Source organism: Sebastes umbrosus, chromosome 1, assembly GCF_015220745.1.
Source record: "Sebastes umbrosus isolate fSebUmb1 chromosome 1, fSebUmb1.pri, whole genome shotgun sequence".
Taxonomy (NCBI): Eukaryota; Metazoa; Chordata; class Actinopteri; order Perciformes; family Sebastidae; genus Sebastes; species Sebastes umbrosus.
The window spans coordinates 6,968,509-6,986,238 of record NC_051269.1 but is presented as its reverse complement, the minus strand read 5'-3'; the positions used below and the strand labels follow the sequence as shown (position 1 = coordinate 6,986,238).

The 17,730-nt window shown below is 40.9% G+C and overlaps 1 protein-coding gene across 5 annotated transcripts in view; it reads left to right on the top strand.

Moving 5' to 3' along the window:
• The window catches only part of raly (RALY heterogeneous nuclear ribonucleoprotein), a 174,317-nt gene extending 157,161 nt beyond the window's left edge, over positions 1–17,156 (top strand). For all 5 annotated transcript variants that reach the window (XM_037765815.1, XM_037765823.1, XM_037765790.1 and 2 more), the window contains exons 10-11: positions 11,100–12,889; positions 13,515–17,156. The gene's annotated coding sequence lies outside the window, so the exon portion shown is untranslated. The remainder of the gene's footprint in view (positions 1–11,099; positions 12,890–13,514) is intronic.
• Positions 17,157–17,730: the final 574 nt, after the last annotated feature.

Here is a 17,730-nt window from a genome sequence, read left to right as displayed (position 1 = left end):
TTATTCACCTGAGGGGCGCGGTGATCCCGCGGATCACAGCGGGACATCAGATGAGTAGGCGGTCCTTAATATGGCCAGGACACATTCACTACACACTGATAAAAGAATGTGGTCAGATGTGGCCCAGACCACCTGAATGTGGTCTGAAAGATCCGATCTCAATGCTTCTTGAGTGTGTTCACACCTGTACTTAAAGCTGTCCACTTATGATCGGATCACTGAGGACGCATGTTAACACCAGGTCTGAACAGGGCCTTAGTTTCTTTCATATCCATGATATCCATCAACACTCTCTTATAATGCCATTTTTCCAACTTGTTAGCTGTAATCTCTGCTGTGTGAGATCTTTTACGGGGCTTATGGGAAACACTGTAATGGAGTGAACAACATGTTTTGTTCCAAGGCTTCATTTCAAGTAATTCGTTTTATTACAGTGTCAATGGGATGTCAATGACGATGTTAGTCGAGCTGTTGGTAACGGCGCTGCTTCTAATTCATAACTTGGAAACTGCATGTGGTTCTTGGGAGATTTAATCACTTCTAATGCACTTCTAGCACTTTTAATGCCCAGAAAAACACTTGATAAAACAATTCCTTTTCGACAACAAACTTGGCCTCGTGCCTCACATGTAAGAGGTTATAAAAGTCATCATAATTTGGAGTGCAGTTCTTAAGTCTTGACGTATATATGCCAATGAAAGCTATGACGTCCTGTTCAATAAAAGCAGCAGGGCTGCAAAGAATAGCCTCGGAGAAGAAAAGACGAATTTCACAGCAGGGAAAACAGATTATTTGTTTTAATTATGAGTGTTGTGATAAAGATAATGAGCTGGACTCAAATCCACATTTATGAAAGAGATACAACGTGCAGCAACGCAGAGGCCAAGTTGATGTTTTTTTTTCAGTTCCTAAGCCTCTTTGTTTAGCTTAATCCAGCTCAGTCACGCAACAGTTCGTGAAATACTCACTAAATTGAATGTATTGATTCGTGTACATAGACACAAATTTCACATTTTTTCATGATGGTCAGCACGAAATCAGTTCCTATGAATCCACGTAACTGTGAACCAGGAAGTATAAAGAGCGGCGAACGCAGCGTAGGGAGGAGGTCAGGTCACGTCACTGCCAGTTTAGGAGGACAGAACTTACAGCTGTGGAACCAGCAGCCTCCTCACTTTCAGCCACACAGCTCATGTAGATTTGTTTGTTTTGTTCTGTGGTCCATAGTTTTCACAATTATTTTTTGTTGTTTTGGCGTGGCGTGCCATATTACTTCACCCACAAAACGACCATTTGTATATCAATTAGTCACCCATGTGTCACCTTGAATTCTTGAAGAAAACATTGTCTTTCTCGCATGCCTCCGCGGTGAACTGGGAATCAAAAACAGAGAAAAGTCTTGATGAAACTGAAATAAATGAAAGCCGCATATAAATAATAGTAAAACGGAGTTTGAAAACATCCGTTTTACAAACTCTCACACAACTCGTGCAGAATAATCCATGTCTCATTTATCCAGTCGTGTGCTCACTAACACATGCATCTTCACTAAAACCTGTCTATTTAAAACACTTCTGCATAAATAGGCTCATGCTTGTGCAGGAGCGCTACTCACCTGTGTTAGTCCAAAGTGTTTTACATAGTATGGTTAATGTTTTATATATTATGTTATACCTCGGCATCAAAAAAACATCGCACAGAGGCCCTTTAGCAACAGTTTGTGATAAACCGGGCTTTCAATTAACTCCAATGTAAACCCACCCACAGCGTTATTTGATGGTTGGAACAAGTGACGTAGTATTAACAGCGTGAGACTCCGTTCAGGGCGGATGGGAGGGGAGTTGGAGGGGTCAAACAAACCACCCTATTTGACTGTTATCAGGCCATTAAAGAGGCGTTATCAGTCACTATAAGCACCATAGATGTGGGACATTAGGAGCCTTCTAAACCTACTACGTTGTAAAAGTGAAAGTGAAACTTAAAAGCAACACGTTCTAACATGTAAAACTAAATCAAACGTCTCGTTTTGAACACAAACAAAAAAGCTTCTTTAGGTTTAGACAACAAAACTAAAACTTCTTTAGGTTTAGGCAACAAAACTACAACTTCTTTAGCTTTAGGCAACAAAACTAAAACTTCTTTAGGTGCAAGCAACAACACTACAACTTCTTTAGATTTAGTAAAAAAAAACAGTTATATTTGGGGAAAAACATTGTGTTTTGGGTTGAAATAACTACCTACAGAAATATACTACAGACCTGACTTCCGTTTTTGCTCCTGTCATAATTACTACGGTCACTAGAGGTCGCTGTCTTGTTCATTTATACTTTCGTTTGGTGATCTACATGTGAATAGATGATACAACCTACTAGTGTGTGTAGTAGTCCCATATTGACCCACATCTATGGGGCTTATAGCGATTGATAACGCTTATTTAATAGCATGACTATCGTCTAATCAGCTGAACAAACACAAGATTTCAACCAGGAGATCGCTGTTCATGTCCCGTGTGAAACTAAAAGTTGACATATTTGTCACATCAGTCACATGACTTGTCGGTATCGTCAGTCCCGTGAGTCGCTAGTCAGTGAAGTTAACGTCAATCACGATTGTTTCTTAATCTTACCTAAGTGGTTGTGCTGCCTAAACCTAACTTCCTGTGAAAACGTAAGTTTATTTTGAAAGGACACTATGCATATAATGAGGGTATATACAGTACGTCCCTGGTCCCGTGCGTTTTTGGCATTGACCAAGAGATTGACGAGTTGGGAGTGAGAATATTCCTGTTTGCACCATGGATTACTTTGACACTTAATTAATATTTAAAATATAATCATTATTAGACAAGTTATGAAGTTACAAGTGTTTTTCTTTTTTACATGATTTCTAAGGATACACTATCACTGTAAAGAGTAAGTTGTGCTGCATGCAGCAGTACGTGTACGTCGTCTGTGCATTCCTATTTGACTGAGTTATGACTCTCAGAATAAGGGGTGCACTTCCAGCCAGGGTAAAGTTGTACTACAGTAATATGCAGTTGGAATCTCGCTGATGAAGTGAGAGAAATTGGAGCTTCGTGTAGGTTAAACAAAGGGAAGGAAACAGGGCATTGTGGTCATGTAAAGCATATGTCTATGTTACAGTTAAATAACATTAGTCTTTATAGGGATGCTTTTGTCAGACATCAGTTCCACACATTTTTAGCATGAGTAGAATTCAACCCTTCACATTGGCAGTAAACTCCTCAGGCGAAGAACAACTTGGAAAAAGTATGAAATTCAGCCAAAGAATGAGCTCCAGCTGAAGTTTTATGTGAAGGGTGAAATTGATTTAAAGTGCATGAAAAGCAGCAGAAACGGTCCTTGAATACATCGCATGAGAGAAACTGCTGCTCTTGTATCACCTGCTTCAAGCGGGTTGTGAATCTCTGCACACAGTTGTACATGTGAGGCGTCCCAGAAGGATTGTGTGTCTGCACTGTTTGACAGTATAGCGCACCACAGCCAGAGGAGAAGTGCTTTGTTCTTCAGCAGAGGAGACAGCAGCATCACAAACAATGATAATCCTCAGTGTGGAAACGTCGCTGATGACTTCCAGTGCTTTTTCCACGCAGTCTATAATCTTCGTATTGTCCAGCTTGTTCACTTTCTCCACACTCGCATATCAAAGCCTGTATTTGTGCAGGGTTCCCCTCAGCCTGCTCACATGTACACGTCATATTTCAAGCGTTAAGCCCGTCATGCTGTTAATGCATATAAGCCTGAAAACAAGCAGCTGTTAATGTAACAACAGAAACTCTTTAACTGAATCAGTTCGCTAAGCTGCGTTCAGGTGTCTGTTGCACGACAGACCCGAACATTAATCTTTAACACAGCCCAGATTCGTGTGCACAGACAAGTGATCCTTCTTTAAAGGTGCACTCATTCATTTTTGTTGCCACTTGGGGGCAGCGGAACAGAGAAAAACTGACACATTATCACCTAATAAAGTGGATATGGCAAATATGTGAGGAAATGGTACACATCTAGCAGACACAGAGTAACATGATCATTCATTAGGAGTCATGTTTGAGTCCCCCTGATAAATATAAAGTCCAATATTAACTCTACTTTTTGCTCTGCTTTGTTCTCCACCACCTCCTGAGAGAAATACCTGCTGACTCATTAGCTGCTAAATGTTTTTCACCAGATATTCTCTAACTTTGTCTGAGTTTGGTGCTGGGCAAAGTTGCTTTATCAGAGAACTTTGTATCAAAAATGTGTTGATTTATCCAAAAAGTCTTGTTGTTTTACGGGTTAACTCACTTGGCAACGTCCTTTTTAATCGAAGGTATTGTGCGCTTGTTTAACATGAGCCCCATTTCCACCGCAGGAACTTTCTCCCAGAACTAGGAACCTTTTGAGTAACTCATGGCGTCTCGTCCGCAGGGACCAGGGTCTAAATTAAGTTCCAGGACCTTTTTACCCCCAAAAAGGTCCTGATCGGGGAGTAGTATACTATCTGAAAGTACCAGAACTTTTAGGGTGGAGTTTGCAGGGACGACCGTCGCTGATTGGTCAAACACACACACACAGCGCCGCTGCTTCAACTGTACCGCTTCATTCATAAAACAAGGCAGTACTCTTGTATCGATTTAGGACCATTTCAGGACGAGGGGATGGCATTTCTCTCTTCTCTGTTTGATAACATTGAAAGTAAAGTTAGGCTCTGCTGTCGGCTTCCGATTCATTTAAAAAAAGACAAAAACAAAAAAAAAAGGAGAGAGATGGCGAGGGCGAGCGGTAACGTTAGAAGAGGGAGACGTTGCGCGGCGGTGGTGGGAATGAGAGAAAAATAAGTTATTATTTGATTGTTCCTCTGCGGTTACGTTCTAAAGCACAAATAAATAACCATGAAACACTCAACAGATGATTTACTGTGGAGACAGATGCTCTGACTTTCATTTTCCTCTGCTGTATTTCATTCATTACATCCAACGTGCATCAGTAATACATACATAAGTATTACCAGCAAAACTGACTTAACTTAAAGTACTCACGATGCAGAATGGCTTCTTTCAAGGAAAGCGTACATACAATTACAGACAGTATCATCCACTTGGGATTGTTAAATGCAAGCCGTCCATAACGGGAGTATTCAAAAACAGAAGAGAGAAAAGGAAAAACAAAACAAAACAATCAATATATGAATACAAATGTTGTCAAACTGAGTCCAGAAAGGGGCCCCAAGATCATTCCCATCTTTGTTGACATTTTAAATTATTAGTTCCCAATTTTTCCATGTGGATAACTGAGACCAGTTCATGCAACCAGTTTCTGAAGCGTGGCGGAGTTGGTGTCTTCCAGTCTTTGAGAATACATTTTTTTTTTTTTTACTAATACCATGCCCATCAATAGAGCTGTTTGCAATGTAATGATGATCTGTCCCACAGACTACTTTATTGCCTTCACCCTTTCTGTCCAAGAACGTCACAACATCCGGTAGAAAGGTCAGCCAGACTGACTCAGAATAATCAACACTGTGAGGGATTTACGGTGCTGGAAATGCATTTATCTTTGCTTTGATTGTAGTAGTTTAGTCAGTGAGGCTTCCTGCTAAATTACCGCAACTTCATCATCATCATCATTATCATCATTGTAGCAAGCAGGTTTTGGTTGCTTAGTAAAGGCAGGCGCAACGGGAACGCAACCTCCCAAGTACCTTGGAAAGAAAAAAAAGCAGCACAGTTGGCGTTTTCCACTCGATTTTAGACGCGGTATGTGTACGGCCCATTAGAGTGTTACATTCTGGAGTCTTCAACGTCCCGGAAGATTTTTTTATTTTATTTTATTTTTTTATTTATGCACAGTAGTTATTATCGTGTGCAACAAGATTAATAAGTTTTGTGGTGAGGCAATTTACAACTTTATCAGTCCATGTCGACCTCACATAAATCCCAGCATACAGTAGCTTACACAACTCCGAACTGAGTCGTCTAATCAGCAACCTAACTGAAAACACGTGTGAGGGGCTGTGAGGCCTTTAACAATGTTATCATATTTAATAAGTATTTAAGTCCTGTATGTTAAAATCAAAGCTGTTAAATAAACGTAGTGCAGTAAAAAGTACAATATTTCCCTCTGAGATATAGTGAAGGAGTCGAAGTAGAAAATAGCATCAATTGGACATACTGAAGTATAAGTGCCTCAAAATTGTACCTAAGTAGTCTTTTACCTTCCACCACTGGTCACAGATATTACTTATTAATAGAATAAATATACTGTTTCTTCATCATTGATGTTAATAAAACAACGCCAGTGTTATTGTTAACCAGCCAGATTGAAAACAGGCTTGTTGAGGTACTGTATTAGACCGCTACATCAACCCGACGCTACGATCCCCAGAAACACTTTCCCTCAGCTTTGTGGTGAGCGAGACCACCAGCTAGCACAGTTGGGCCTGTGTTTGACTGCTCTGGTTGGTTTAAAACTAATTATAATGACTTACATCTTCATCTCCATCTGTCAATGAATGACAGCACAACTACTGTGATACTGCAGGTCTGGCAGATCGAGGCCATGGTCCAACTGACACTTTAAAGAGTGCTGCGGTTTGATTTGAAGCTGCGGATCCAAAAATTTATTGCGAGCATGAACATTGGATTATTTCCATTTCGCTATTAAAACAATCCCCTGTGGAGAAATAAGTGTAAGTGAGTAAATCTATCAGAAAGTGATTCAAATATTTGAATCGCAGCCGGCTTGATTTACACACCTCTGATGTTTCCACCGTTCATCATGTCCAAGGGAACAACAGTAAATCAGTAAATCGTAAAACTGAAATATCTGAAAATGTTTCGGCTACGCTTTTTCAAGCCTTTCAGGAACCTCCAGAACGTCTCTTTTCCCCCGTTCTCTCTTTCTCTTTGTTTCTTGAACTCATTGATATCAGTCTCATGTACCTGAGTTAAAGGTCCCATCTTGTAAAAAGTGACTTTTATATTATAAAGCAGCTTTAAGTGCTGTATAAATACTGTGAAGGTATCAAAATGCTCAATCCACAGAGAAATACACACAGCCCGTATTCACAAACTGTGCATTTGAGCCAAGATGTCAGGATTTCTGAATATTTGTGATGTCGCAGATCTATAACATATAGTTTCATCCCAGTTTATTAGTGCCTTCAGATGTGGTGGTGTTTACCGTGTTCACCAGAAGAGTCCATCTGAACGCCCCCCCTCATGTCCTATTCACGACCTCGTACGTGGAAAGTTTCTGAAAGCTCCGAGTTCACGACTTGTGACGTGTTTGTTGACGTTGTCGGAAATGGCGGAGGCCTTGGAAGGTAATTTTTCGGTGCATAAATTAATCATTTTAGTCATTTATTGTTTTTCTTCCTAATTTGTCGTCTGAGGAAAATGTTGATATTCCAAACAGCCTCGTCTTCTTCCTCTGTCATTATGCCTTTGCATTTCCTACATTATGTCACCCTGTTGCTAGCTTGCTAAATCGTTAGCCTCTGTGGCCTCTACACGCCGACAGTAACGTTAATATTGCCTTAGCAGCGGTGTTCTCACGACTTAACCACTTGAACGCCAGGCATATCGTAAACACGACTTCCCATGTTGTAAACACGAGCTCACGAGTTTCATTTGAAGGCAGCAATAGAGCATTTCACAGTTTTAAACGTAAACATACTAAATATGTCCCAGTTTATTTACGGTTGTAGTGTATGTAAACGACATCAGCTAACAGGAAGTAAACATGGATGAAAACTGTTGCCTAGCAACGCAATTCTGTTGCAATTCTGTTGCAATTCTGTCGAAAACTAAAACAGGCAGACGGTAAATACCAGCCCCTTTGCACGAAAAGACGTATAAATGCCACAATAATGCACAAGGCGTTTAGTGTGCAATAAGTACGCCTTTCTAGATTTCCATGTGTCATTTTTACACCATGTATCCTGTACTGACTGCAATGTAAACTCATCCGCGTATATATACTATGGTAAGAGTTAGTGAAATAGTATGAAAAGAGAGATAGAACACTTATGTTGAGCAGGTGGGAAGGTGGATGCGTCCAACAAACACCGAACTTTTAACCAGGAGACTCGTGTTCGGGACTGTTGTAGACCGCTGTTTTGTTTTGTAAGTTACGTTACTGACATTTGTCACGTTTTTTTATTGATGTTTGTGACGTGTTTTCCGTAGTTAGATTAACGCAGTTTTCTCCTCCTCCTCCGCTTTCTATTCAGCACCGTCGCTGCAGCCTGTGGTCAGCGCCGCCCAAGATGACTGTGACTGGTTTAAAGAAATAAAAAGAAGCCAGAGCGTTTTTTCCCCCATAACAGAATTATATAATGTGGAGCCAGACCTTTCCTTAGCGCTGACACAGCGTTGTGGAGATACTGTACGTCTGGCTACGTGATACTAGACAGTGATGTGGGGGTGTGGTCAATAGTCAGACATAATTCATTACCATGGCAATAAGATTGCATCGTTTTTCAACACAGTTTAGATGAATTTACAGGCGCACCGCCGCACGCCGGCCACACCGCACCAAAGGACGGATAGACATGTTTCAGGACGTTTTGGAGGTTCACCGTCCACCAGCACCGACCGCTCTCTCCTCACCTCCAGCGCAGACACCGCACCGGGCTGCTCTGTAATCCATTTATTTCTCTAACGGGACTTTTCTCTGGTTTTCTGTTGAGCTGGAAGTTGTGCTTCCAGTGCTTCGGACCTGTTAGAGGCCGACATACCTCCGGTATCGGCTGCTTTGTGTTAATTTATCTCCAGCAGGAGGAGACAGTGAAGAAGAGAGCGAGTGAGAGAGACAGTCAGTGTGTTGTGTTAATTCTGACGGTGGGATTTTGTGTAATTCACTACGTTGATTTCACCCGTTCACCGCACACACAAATACCATTGTGAAAATAAACACAATAAACTAAAAAATAAAATGAAAACCCTCAGTTAGCTGATGGAACAAGTTGGGCTTGTTAACTACAGCTAGCACAAAATGAAGTTATTTGTCGAAAAACAAATTGGCAAACAGTGTGGCTAATCAACTTATGAAATATCAGAAGTGGCAAAATACACCCGAGGGGGGGCTTTAATGAAATGTGAGCACAACGACTACACAAGCTGGAATAGATTTGCGAGTGGAGACCTGAGAGCCGACAGGTAAAACACACAACAGGTTTTATTACAGGTCCAAAATGTCCTCCCACTATTTTCTCCAGCTGGTTGTGATGACACAAATGAGATGCTGGGACCATTAACGTCCTGTTCCTCTCAACGCTGATTACTGAGGATACAGTCTACTCTTTGCTGGAACACTGCCTTGGGTAATTCAATTAAAAACATTATTTTCAGAATGTGCAACAAGCAAGCACAAGAGTGAAACAACCAAGGTCTTAAAACTCGACTTTTAAAGGGCCCCTACATCAAGTGATAAAGCGAGACTCATCTCGAGGCCTTTACCATGTAAGTTGACGTTGTGCTTTAGCGATGCATATTTGCAGACACACTGTTTCAATTAAATTAGTTCCAACCAGTTGACCCTCGATAAGCCTGGAGCTTTGGGGGGCTGATGCCCGTCTTTGCCCATTTCATAAACCGGCCATGTGCTCGTGTGTAATTGTAGTTGTGTTTTTACAGTTTTGGCAAAGAAAATAGCAAAAGAATTAAAGGATTTGTGTCCAAGCATGTGTTTGATGATGCTTTTAATTCATTGAGCCAATGAGCACTTTGTTTTATTGCGCGTACACAATAATTCCTAATCTTTCACTTTTTGGTGTTTTATTGTTTTGCCGTACAATCATAGTGTTGATTGGTCATTCCACCACGTTGGTCCAGGCTGAAATATCTCAACAACTATTTGCCTTGAAATTTGGTGCAGGCGTACGAGGATCCCCGGCGATGCATCCTAATGAATTTTCCTCCAGTGCCAACATGAGGTTTACATTTGTGCTTCAGAGTGAAATGTCTCCACAACTAGAACGACCAGATGGATCGCCATGAAATTTGGTGCATGCATTCAAGGTCCTGTCTTCACGAATTGTAATAACGCCGGGGATCCTCTGACTTTTCTCCTCTCGGGCCGTCATCAGGTCAACATTTTCCGTTTATCCAATTCTTTTGTTCGTGACCAAATACCTGCAAAACGAGATTCCCATCAGCCTCAGCTGTACTGCTTTAGTAGGGCTGTCAATCGAAATTATAATATTTAATCGCAATTAATCCCATGATTGTTCATATTTAATTGTGATTAATCTCAAATTAACCACACATTTTTGTATCTGTTCAAAGTATACCTTAAAGAGATATCTGTCAAGTATTCAATACTCTTATCAACATGGGAGTGGACCAATATATATATATATATATTTACTATTAGAAATCAATTAACACAAAACAATGACAGATATTGTCCAGAAACCCTCACAGGTACTGCATTTAGCATAAAACAATATGCTCAAATCATAACATGGCAAACTGCAGCCCAACAGGCAACAACAGCTGTCAGTGTGTCAGTGTGCTGACTTGACTATGACTTGCCCCAAACTGCATGTGATTATCATAAAGTGGGCATGTCTGTAAAAGGGAGACTCGTGGGTACCCATAGAACCCATTTTCATTCACATATCTGGAGGTCAGAGGTCAAGGGACCCCTTTGAAAATGCAGCTTTTCCTTGACAAGATTTTAGTGCAAGTTTGGAGCGTTATTTAACCTCCTTCACGACAAGCTAGTATGACATGGTCGGTACCAATGGATTCACTAGATTCATATGATGCCAGCTACAACCTAAAAATCGCAAGTTGCCTTAATGCAGTAAAGAAATAAGTGGCGTTAAAACAAATGTGCGTTAACGGGTTATTAACACGTTAACTTTAACAGTCCTACTAACTAGCAAGCTAACATCCTAAAGGAAGATGGCGAGCATGGTAAACATTATACCCGCTAAACATTAACAAGGTCCTTGTAAGCATGTTAGCATTCTGACGTTAGCATTTAGCTCACAGTACAGCCTCACAGAGCTGCTGGCTCTTCCAGAAGAAGACAGTGTTGTGCTACAGATCCGTGTTTTCTGTTGTTAATGATTTGTCCTCTGTGTTTCAGGTAGCGTGGACTGAGGAGAAAGAGACGGACAGAGAAAGAGAGAGAGAGGGAGAGACATGGACAGACAGAACGCGATAACAGCACAGGAGGCCATCAAACAACAGGGAGCCAGACACACACACACACACACACACACACACACAAGCTGAAAAACACACAGTAGAAAGACAGACTTGACACTTTGTCAGAGCTAAAGGAAAATACTAAAACAGCAGGGTACTGGCAGAACACACCATAAACTGATGAGTTACACACAGTAACACACACACAGAAGAAACGGTGATGGAGACCGACTCGACGCGATGTCAGAGCCACAGGGAGATAGTAAAACAGCAGGCTGCTGTCAAAACATCTTAAAGCAACACGTTTTACACGTACACACACACACACACACACACACACACACACACACTGCAGTTGACAGTGGGTCAGGAAAGCTGGAGCTCATCAGAACATCATCCGCTGATTAACAGGACTTTAAACAACAGGAGTGAACGGGCGACATACTGAGGCAGAGCTGGAGGTTGATTAGAAACATTGTTAAAGAAAATCATTTTAATGAACGCTGACGGGCCGGGCTTCACAAGATGTTTACTATGTTTATATGTACAATGTGGCAAATTTAGACTGAATCGCATTAAATAAATCAATCTCTGATGGGAAACACTTTATTTTTTTTTGGGGTGGCCGACATTTCAGCCCAGTCGCACAGCAGTTCATGAAATAGTCATGTCATTTTAATTTGTGTACAAATTTAACATTTTTTCCATGACGGTCAGCACAAAATTAATTTGTATGTAATCCATGTGGGTCGGTCAAAAAAGACAACACTTTCACCCAGGAGACAGGTAATGGTGTCTCGTGTGAAACCAGAAGTCAACGTTGATTTCTTTGTCACGTAACTTCCGTACTTAAGTTACGCCACTTCCGGTGTTATTTTAACCCAAAACGCGGTCCAGGGCTGTAGTCAAGTCCAACTTAATCAAGTCCAAGTCAAATCCAAGACCAAGTTAAGTTCGAGTCCAGAGGAGGTCGAGTCCTGTCTTTCCAATTTTAATATATGTAGTGATTAATGAGTTACGATGGACAGAAATGATCTATAAAAAATATTGATCTATCTTTTAACTTCAAACTAAATAATGAATAGAATTTAGATTTGAGGACCATTACAGTCTAACGTTACATTCATAAACCTTGAATTTTACGTTTTGCCCCGGGACCACCCCCAATACGCCCACAAGCAGGGACATTTTCATGAAATTTTCATTTTCAATTCATTAGAAAGCGTTGAGGTGGATGGATGGGTAAAAAAACCCACAGGACTTTTGCATGAGACCGTTGTTCGTGTCCCGTGTGAAACCACGTCAAAGTTGATTTATTTGTCACAGCACTTCCAGAGTTATTTTAAGCCAAACCGCGGTCTTTTTCTGAAGCTAACTAAGTATAGTTTTTGTAACGTAACTTCCGTACTCAAGTTACGCCACTTCCGGTGTTATTTAGACACAAACCTTCGATCTTTTTCTAAGCCTAAGTAAGTAGTTTTATTTTGAAAAGACTGGAGCGGAAATTGACAACGTGCGTCACATGTTGCTGGACATTCGTATAGGAAAACAACGTTATTGAAAGTTGTGCTGACCGTCATGAAAAAAAATGGGTCTGTGTACACGAATCAGTGCTGTGCGACAGGGCTGTGTACAGTATACGGGGAGTTTCTACTAATGAATACGTGTTTATTTGGGTTTAGATTTCTTTTTTCAGTTTTCATGTGTCAGTCAACACATTACACAGATGTGGTAAAGGCCCTGAAAATACCAGACATAAAGACTCCACATATTTGGCTCTCCCGCTCCGACTACATGGTGAAGATCACCTTTAGAGGACGTCAGTGATCGTCGTTACAGCCCGTCGGTTTACAGGTATGAAGACGATCACAGGTAAACAAAGGAGATGTCTTCTTCAGGCAGACTTCCCTGGTGAACACAGACCTGGAGCTCCTGTGCTAACTGGCTCAGATTGCTGTTGGCAGGTAATATCCGGCCGTACAGGAAGACTTAAGACTTATTTGAAGCTTCCTAGGAAATTATTAAGAAATGATTAGGAAATTAAGGGCAAGAAAAAAGAAGTGTTACCGTTGAATGTACTACTAATGTATATTCTGTCCTAAAAATGAATTTAAATGTGTAAGTCATAAATTTTAAAAACGCATTTTGTTGATTTTCAAGTACAATCTACCACCACAAAACTATTCCACTGAAAGGTGATATATCTATGATGAATATTGAATTAAACAACAGGATAACATGGTAACCTGTCCAAACAGAACTTTCAAAATGGGTCGGAACTATTAAATATTATACCTGTTTTTGTTGTTCAGATGATATATAAACTCTGGTTCTTAATAACATCAGATAGAAGCCACTGTGAACTCCTTATCAAGTAAAATTAAAACTTTGACATTAGTTTGACAAACTATTATAAGTTGGGGGAACTCAACATGAAGTCAGAGGTTAGAAAAAGCAGAGGAAAAATGTGTTGACATAAACAGGTTTTCATATTAATTAAGAACACATGTTCATTATCTTGACGGGTTTAATTTAATAAAATGATTACTTTTGCTTTAGGAGGTTATAATGTGTTATGAATAAACAACACATGGGGTTTTATTACATTTTAATCTTCCTAACGTGACCATAAAGGCTTTAAATCAACCATAAAAAAATATTAAACTTAGGAATTATGAGGCTTTTATACAATTATAACAAACCCCCTATTGTTTTACATGATGACCTCACTGTGGCTGAGTCTGTCTGAGAAACTCATGCAAATAAGTTTAGTTTACAAGTAAGAATATGAAGCAATTGCTGCCAAGAGAACCTCGCGAAAAGCCAATACCTGTTATTTATTTTGACTTACTACTTAAATGCTACCATTTTAATTATTGTTCTTGTTGAGAGAAATTTAATTGGTTCACCACCGGAGACATTTCGTCCACAAAATATTCATATGCGCGGTAAAGACCATATGATTGGTTTTGCATGTTTTAGCCCATTAACCATACAAACCACTTCACATTACTGCTCCTATTTTTATATTCCAGACATTTCCGTCTTTCCAGGCAGCTACTGGTTTGAAAGTTGATGTCAAAAGAGACCTGAAACTGGTTTCACCCACCAGGTATCAGAGTATATCTGTTTTTTTTTGTTTTTCTTTGGTCAAAGGTACACTTAAGTTGAGTGTGAGGCTCAATTCTGACCTGGTGGACCTGTTATTGATCTGGATTTGAGGTCCGCTTACGAGCTTTTTCTGGGGCTTTCTTGGTGGAGATTTTGAGATGCAGCTCAAGCTCTGGAAATAAAACTAATACATATTAAAGTTCTGAGAGTTTCCAACCCGGTCTAACGGGAAGGCGAATAATTACCACAACATTACACCGACATTCCACGTATCATGAGTACACATTTTAGCCTTTTCACGTGTCATTTGTACGCAAACATCCTCAATGGTTCAGGCAAGAAACTCACTTAGTTAGGGTTTAAGGGAAAACGTCCTGGTTGGGCTTAAAATAAGTGAAACACGTACGGAAAACACGTCACAATTGTCAATAAAAAAACATGACAAACCTTAGTAACTTAACTTACAAAACAAAACAGCGGTCAACAACGGTCTTGAACGCGGGTCTCTTGGTTAAAAGTCTGCTTTTTGTTGGGTCCATCCACCTCCCACCATACATACTGTGTCACTAACTTCTTACCGTAGCGTTTATACGCAGATGTGTTTACATTGCAGTCAGTACAGGATACATGGCGTACAAATGACCGTGGCATTAATACGCCTTTTCCTGCGAACAGGCTGGAGTTTCAGAACTTCGTTGGTACGTTGACACATGAGAATTGTAAGTTATGTCCTGAAAAGGGTTACATTGATTAGCAGTAAACAACCAGCAAACTACAGCTAACTACAGCGAGCCAACTCTGGATTTCTGTGTGTCATTTGCACGCCATGTATGTTCTGTTTGCACATATCTGCACTGACTGCAATGTATAGCATTCCACGTATAAATGATACGGTAAGAGTTAGTGACAGACCACTTGTTGTGGCCGGGTTGGGAGGTGGACGTGTCCAACAAACATCTAACTTTTAACCAGGACACCCGTGTTAGTGATGATTGTCACGTGTTTTTAATTTACATTTCTGACGTGTAGTTGTTTTACGTTCTTTCTGTACACATTTTACTTAGGGCGTATTCAAACCTGCGCCTCATTTTCAAACTGTATTGTTTGCCTTGAGTGAAAAATTGCTACGAGGTAAAAAAAAATAAAAAAAGATGACCAGTGCCAAGACCAAACCGCGTAGTTGTCCCTCCATTGTTGCGTTCTGTAAGTCTGCTCTTCTTTGGTTATTTCCAGGATTTTTCCAGCATGGAAATTCTGACCAATTAGAGAGCACTTTCTTTGCTCACCAAAATCTTGGTCCGCTTGTAAACGCTGCCGTGTGAACACAAACCAAACTCGAGGCAATATGCAGCATGGTAACAATTTGGTCCCTGATTCAGACCAGACCACGAACTACAGGTGTGAAATCGCCCTAAGTGGTTTTCTTGCATGAACCTAAATGCGGACGTTTGTGTGGCGTACAAATTACACATCCAAAGGCTAAAATGCGTACATATGACACACTGGAATATCCATGTATCCATTCCCGTGAGACCGGGTTGGGCCTGGAAACATAAGCAAACAAACCCACAGCTGTCATAATATGTTGGATTGGTGCAGAGAATTGCGTGACATCACCTTTTTCCCAACTGGGTCCCGCCCTCTTTAAACCGGTGAGGACAAAATACAGAAAATCCATCTGTATTAATACAAACTGTTGTCCAGGGAAGTCGTGTTCATGTTGGAGCCCGTTGCTCGCAGTATAAAGTTGATGAAGAAAAAAAGGATTTCAGGGCCTTTAAGTGAACAAACCCAGAAGGGTTAAAGTGCATGATTATGAAAGTTTATTACTTTTAGAAGGCAGGAAGTCCTCAGTATGTTGCCACTGTGTTGTAATTTCAGTCAAAATAAAGGAAGAGATGGACAGAGCTCTGCTGCTGTTGATCATGTGAATCTGTCCCTTTCCTCTCACTGTTTCCTTGTTCCCTTCTCATCTTATCTTCCTTCAGTCTTGACTCCTTTTCTCCTCAATTCATCCTTCCTTCTCTCTTCTTCGCACGTATTTCCTGTCTGTCCTCCTCCTTCCCTCTTTTCATCCTTGTTTCCCTGTCTCTTCTTCCCTTCCATCTCTGTCTTATCCCTTTTCCTCTTCTTCTTGTTCCATTTCACTTCTATTTCATCTGCTCTTTTATTCTCTCTGTTGTCTTCCTTTGTTCTGTTCAACTTTGTTTCCCTTTCCCGTCTTCCTCCCCTTCTTTTCTTTCATTTATTCCTTTACTCCCCTCCTGTTTCCCTCCTCATCCTCTTCCTGAACCTCTCCTCTCTTGTTGAAGATGAAAGAAAGAAAGAAGTAGCATCAGAAGAGATTTTCACAGGTCTTGATAAATGTTGTGTACTATCCTCTCGTTCTTCTTCTCTCCTCTGCCCTCACCACTTTTCTTCCTGTTCTACCCTTTCCTTTGGGACAGAATGAGAGAGACTGTCCTTCCCCTAAAAAAACGACCCCATAGGTCATTTGTAGAAGCAGCTTCAGCCCATATTTATCTTCACTTTTAGGCGGCGCCCTCTAGTGGCCGTAGTTGTTATAACGGCAGAAAAGAAAGGAAGTCAGGTGACGTTGTATGAAGAGCGACAAAGTCTGCGTAGGTCGGGGTGGATGGATGGGTTAAAACAAACACAGGACTTTGACTGTTGTTCGTGTCCCAATGGCAACATTGAGTTACTTTAACTTACAGTACGTCACGTATGTAACTTTGGTTAACTTACTTGAATTACGCAACAAACGTACTTATTTTAACCAAGCCCCCAGGAAGAGCGCTGGGCTTCGACGTGGCCAAACGGCGGTACAGTACTACAACTTCTCTGTCCGTCACGTGATGTCATTGGGCCCAAAAATACTTTTTCCCATAGACTTACATTGGGAAAGAGACGTCTGTAACTCAGAGGAACATTTTTTTTTTTTTTAGGTGAATCAGCTTCCCAGTATGAACACTTGAATAGTCCTTATAACAGGAGAGACTTCAGAGAGCAGGTCCAAAGCACACTGGTGCACACAGATTTAAGGCAGTCAACTTTATTTAAAGACTAACGTTTCGACGCCAACTGCGTCTTCATCAAGTCAGAGTCAAGATGAACTCTGATTTCATGTTGACTCTGATGAAGACACAGATAGCGCTTTTGTGTGCTTTGGACCTGCTCTCTGAAGTCTCTCCTGTTACAAGATTGCCCTACTCTGTGAGCACCGGACAGGTCACTTGAATAGTCCTTCTTTTCGTGCTGCAGTTCATGTGAATGAACGTCCAGCCTCGGTCTGGGAGGCGCTACTGCTCCTGCTCTATGGGCCAAATGGGTGCGGAAGATCGCTGGATGATCCGGGTAATTTATCACTCGGCAGTCGTGCCATTTTGGCTTCATGCACCACTGAGCGACTCTCTTAGGAATGAACGGGAGCCTCCAACGCAGTATCGAGTTCTCTTAAT